The sequence below is a fragment of the Lathyrus oleraceus genome, chromosome 5, assembly GCF_024323335.1.
Source record: "Lathyrus oleraceus cultivar Zhongwan6 chromosome 5, CAAS_Psat_ZW6_1.0, whole genome shotgun sequence".
Classification (NCBI taxonomy): domain Eukaryota; kingdom Viridiplantae; phylum Streptophyta; class Magnoliopsida; order Fabales; family Fabaceae; genus Lathyrus; species Lathyrus oleraceus.
The window spans coordinates 163,677,937-163,683,936 of record NC_066583.1 but is presented as its reverse complement, the minus strand read 5'-3'; positions in this window follow the sequence as shown (position 1 = coordinate 163,683,936).

Sequence of the window (6,000 nt, the reverse complement as noted above, 5' to 3'; positions counted from 1 at the left end):
GTTTTCAGCAAAAGCCCTTTGATCCTTAAAGTTTTTCTTCAATCTCAAGCATTTTCTCTCCCTCTTAGCCTATTTTGCTAACTCTCCAAAATACATACCGACTCTCTCTGATTCTCAAATTCCCTATTTTATTCCAAGACTTATTTCCTTCCAAATAGACTCTTCCCCTTTTACCCTTCAACTTATCCTTCATCCCTTTCATATCCTCTATTTTACTTAATTCCAATATTACCCTCAATTTATCTATATATCTTATTTCTTCATTATATAATTAATTAACTCAACTGAAAATATTATTCTAAAATATAAGTCATTCTAATAATCAACTAAAGTTCTAAATAAATAAGTCAAACTCTTACTCTCTCTATACCTCTACTTCAAGGGCACTTACCCCACAATCACACCAAAAATAATTTCAAATACCAATTATTCAAATAAGATCCTAAATAATTCCATTAAACTGATTAATTGAATTTGGGTTATTACAACTCTTTTCCACTTAGAAGAATTTCACCCTCGAAAATTACCTGAAGGAAACAAAGTCAGATACGACTCTCTCATCTGACTTTCCAGCTCCCAAGTTATGCTTTCACCAGCTGGTCTTCCCCACACTACCTTCACTAAGGCAATTTCCTTATAACGTAACTGCTTCACTTCCCCGATCATCTATCTGCATGGGCGATGCCTCCATAGTCAGGTTTTCTCTTAGTTGTATATCGTCCATTTGGATCACATAAGACGAATCCATAATGTATCTCCTCAACTGAGACACATAAAAAACATTATGAAGATTAACAAGCGGCGGTGGCAAGGTAATCCGATAGGCCGCCTCTCCTATCTTTTGCAAGATCTGGTATGGACCAACAAAACATGGCGTGGGCTTTTGAGACTTCAAGGCTCGACCAACACTGGTCACCGGGGTAAACCCAAAAAACACATGGTCCCCCTCCTAGGACTCAAGTGCCTTTCTCCTATTATCATAGTAACTCTTCTGGCGACTCTGTGAAGCTTTCATATTCTCTTGAACCATCTTGATCTTCTTAAAAGTCTGTTGCACAATCTCAGGTCCAATTACTACACTCTCAACAGACACTCACAAGATAGACGAATGTATGAAATTGAATAACACCATCGAAGACTTAATCAGGAAGGGAAAGTTGTATAGAATTCCCACCAAGGGAAGAGCATATCCAAAGAAAATAGACCAAATGAAGAAAACCCACAATAGATAATGAATTAAGTTAAAAAAGCTAAACAATTCAATAATGAAGAATAAAGTGAGTTGTCGGTAGCATACACCGTCACGAGAGGAACATTTAATGAATATGAAAGACTACCTATTCTAATGACCACTGAGGAAGAACCATTATAGTAATGAGAGGCACTCTTTACTAGCACCTTGGTAAATCCATGAGACATAGGAGAAATAAATGATAGAAGAGTCATACTAAAAATAATCTCCCCATAACATACCATGTTTATCACATGAGTGGTTTCAAGAGGATTCCCTCAATCCAAAAAAGAATTTTGTATCTCGATAAAAAAAGCTGAAAGAAATGATGCTCCAAGAATATAATCCACAAAGAAAACCATCTAGGAAAGGCCAACCGTCCATTTCTTTTTTATAACAAAGAGCTATTAAGAAAATACGTAACTCTTACGTCTCGTTACTGATAAGGGCCATCATTACCAATTATGACCGATGAAGCGTCTTGGTATACCAAGGGATCTCATGGGACATAATGTATGCCAATCTCTTGGAAAATTTATACTTGACTTGAAATTTTTTCATTCAATAGAGAGGGAACGACCTTCAGGGGCTCAATAGGGGTACGCCGAATTATGGTATCTTTTGAAAGTAGGGTAGATAGGAAACAATGAAGACTCAGTTTCTAGTAATCAGCTTTAATTTCTATATAACTGCATAATCAGTTGTCCGACACAAGGTACCATAAAGGCCATTTCTTACTATAAAGGTTATACTCGTCATGATTTCCCACCAATGAAGGTTCGAGCAAAAACTAAGAAACAACTCAAAATTTAACACGCAATGATATACCTTTGAATACAAAACCGAAGTATAGCCAATAAATTGTATTAGTTTGAGTCTGAAAAAAAAACATAACGAAATAGAAGATTAACTAAAAGAACTCGAAGTATGATAGAAGTCAAAAGACGTAAAGGCCAAAGGTGTGGATAATGACGACATAAGATCACAAGCCTCACATTGACTACGTCGGACTAGGATTGCGAAACTGTAAGACCCAAATGTTTTATTCATTCGTAAATTAAAAACATTGATTATTATATAATAATTTTTTTTATTAAGTGATTGATTAATTATAATGTAATTTTATTAGTAAATTTTATATTATTAAAAATTAAAAATTAAAGAAATACTTTTGTCTCGTGATTTTATTCTATTGAATGAGAAAATGAATATTCTAAAATATATAATTTGTATTAGAGGTCAATATCTTATTTAATATATTTTTAAATAATTTTATTTACGTTTAAATTTAATATAGAGGGACTAAATAAATATTTAGAGCATCTTAGTTTTATTAATAATTTATTATTATATTTTGGTTAGACTTTATTGTTGTTATATAAAATAACAAGTTGATTAGTTCAATTGAATTTAAAATATAAAGAATTCCCTAGGCTGTTTTGAGTGGTTTTGAAAGATGTGGACATCATATAGGTGTTAATAAAATTTTGAATTTGGAGTTTCCAATCCTTATTACATGGGATACTTTTCCCATCTTTAAGGGTGCTCCCCGACAACGCGAAAAGTCACAATTGTCTCTAACATGTATGCAATTTGTTCACACACTCCTTAATGCAAATAGATGGAAATCTCTTATTTTGCCATAATTTAATATGTAGATGCATCTTCGTATGCATAAAAGGTGAGTACGTATGTGCATCTCCGTAAACATAATTAATTCAAAATTCAGTGAGCGGTACGGAGATGCATCTTAGAACATGTTTAATACATTAACCCGCCTCAAAAATTTCCCTCTACCTTCTTCATTTTCTAAAAACTCACTCAACCTCAAAAAATCTAACTGGTGCTCTTCCTCGGCCATTCAAGATTTTCATCCAATCAAGCTTCTCATGACACTCTACTTCATTTGCTACAAAGCTTCTCACTTCATTCAAACTTCTCATCCATAACTTAGATTTGGTAATTTTTTTAAAAATCATTTCTTTTTTGTGTTTTGAATTATGTTTTAGGAAACATAAGATATTTAAGCTACATTAGGTAGTGTGCAATCAAAATAAGTAGCCTAAATGGACGTGCATTGAAAGTTGTTTGGAGTTTAGGGCAACAATGACGTTTCTTCCATTTCTCCAAAATTACTGCTTTGTCCGGAGATGTATCTCCAGATTCTTTATGAATTATTTTTGGAGATGTATATCCGGATTTGAACCTTGCAGAATTTTGGTTGCATTTTTTATTTGACTATCTGATTTTAACGCATATGCAATGGCTGAAAACAACCCTGATAGAATTAGGCTCGATTGTGTGTCCCAAACTGTGTGTGTGTGACGTGAAAAAGCCACTAGAAGAACCACGAGGCCACAGGTTGATGAAACCTAATTTGATGGTTCATAATACCAAAGTTCCCAACCATCTGGTTCTACTTCTCGTAGCCTCCTGTCTCAGGCCTCTACTTCACAGAGCCATGAGTCCCTAAATGATGAAGCAAAACCTGAAGCCCAAGAGGAACCCACTCCTAATTCCCCTTTAGATAGTTATCCAGGAGGCCCATATGACACCTCATTACTTCATCTATATGCAGACCATGCTGCTAGGCATGTATGGGAAGAAGAGGTATATTTACTTACTTTTGCAATGCATCTATTTTAAACTAATTAAATCGACTGATGGTGATATTTTTTACAGGAGCGCCTATGTTTAAAATCAGTAAACCATGACAGAAAGATAGTAGAGTTGGTACAACCAAACACTAATTGGTTCAAGGATGTTATCCGCTGTTCTGGTCTTGTCGGTTATTGTGTTGCTGCATACATGACCATAAACGATGGCATGTAAACAAAATTTGCTAAGAGATGGAATTCAATGAACATCATCTTTCCACCTTCCTATTAGTGAGATGACCATGGATGACGTCTCGTGTCTCCTGCATCTTCCCATAAAGGGGAACTTACTAGGCCACATAAGACTTGTTGAAAGGAAGCCAATGAGATGATGGTTACATATTTTGGGTCTGACCCAACTAAGGAGCAAAATGAGGTATATGACACCAAAGATGCTCATGATAGATTCACATTTTTGGAAGACCTCTATAAAGACCACATGCGGTGTGCTGTGGATGCTGTCGACTATGATATATAGGTTGAGTACCATCAGACTTATGCATTGAGGTGTTACTTTTTGTTCCTGGTTGGCACATCCATTTTTATGGACAAAAGTGCAACCTACATTGATGTGGTCTACCTTAAATAATTCATCAACTTGACGATGATTCACAAGTACAAATGAGGAGAATTGGCCATGAGATGCCGCATTTACTCTGTACAGTGGAATAAGCAATCAAGCCATTTAGAGTGTATCTTGACCATCATGTACCAGATGACACTGCCTTCTGCCCATACGACGATCATCGCGATACGCATCAACTGTACGCCGTCTCCTTATATTCCGGATGGCTGACATGTGGGTCAGCTCTGATATATCATTTTTCGCTAGAGCGAGTCCAGTTTGGATATTCATAGATTATTTTGAAATCCCCCTTTGAGTATGCTCTTCCCACTGTCTTTCGTAGAGATCTTGATGCGATACCTGACAATTTTGAGAGTCATTTGGTATCAGAGGAGTATCGCAGGGTTCCAACTCATGTACACCGAGCTTATGCAGACGACTAGATGACATGGTTCTATAGGGTATCACATACTATCATGACATCAGACACTCCTCGAAGACCACCTTGGCAAGCTAATCAGGAGGTACTTAAGGCTAGGGATGACCACATTGAGGACGTCTCGACGGTCTATTGACGTATTATGGATATGGGGAGATCAAGCATAGTGGCGAAACTCTCCGAAGAAGACAATCACCAGTAGAACCTCGTAGAAGAGATGATTGTCGAGGCACGAAATGCCTTGTAGTACAGACGAAGGTGAAACCGAGGGGTTACACATACCCAATAGTTTATTTTGGGTGTATTTTTATTTGTTTTTCAAAACACATTATGTATTTATTGCATATTTTGATTTTACTTTAATTGATGTGTGACTCTTTTAATGCATGTTTGAATCAATTATTGTATCCGTTTTTTAATTTATAGCCTAAAATCACCTAAAATATGAGTTGGTCTAGAAAAAATTCAATGTTGTTGCCTTGAAAGCATTCAGGGGGTTTTCTGGAGATGCATATTCGAAATATCCCATGTCTTATGCCTTCATATGACTTTATGGGGTATTTTGGAGATGCATCTCCGAATACACCAAAATAATATTCGAAGATGCATGTCCAGACCATATTTTGTTTAAAATAGGGTGGATATCAGAAAGATCTAGATTTGTGTGATTTTAGGTGCGGTCGAAGATGAATCTCTGAACACATAGGTATTTTCAGGTTTCCAGATGTGTGAGACACACCTTTAAGGATGAAAAGATCATTTTCCCTTACACAGACAACCAAAAGGGAAAGAGATTGAAACTGGTTTCCATTATTGTAAAATAAAAAAATACATTTATTGTGTGTAATAGCTATCCTTCAATTATATTATGACAATTGTCTATTTGAACGATGGTTTTGCATTTGAAGATTCTAAGTCTCAAAATCCTTGAAAAATCCTATATAAAGACCGAATGACGTCGAATAAAAGTACACAAACTTTTTCAACCTAAATACCTCTCATTTCAAATAGTCGTTGACTTGAGCGACATAGTTTTTGCAGACACCAACAACATTCCACTTAGATCGATGAACCACAAAGTATATTAATTTCATGAGTTGCTTTGACT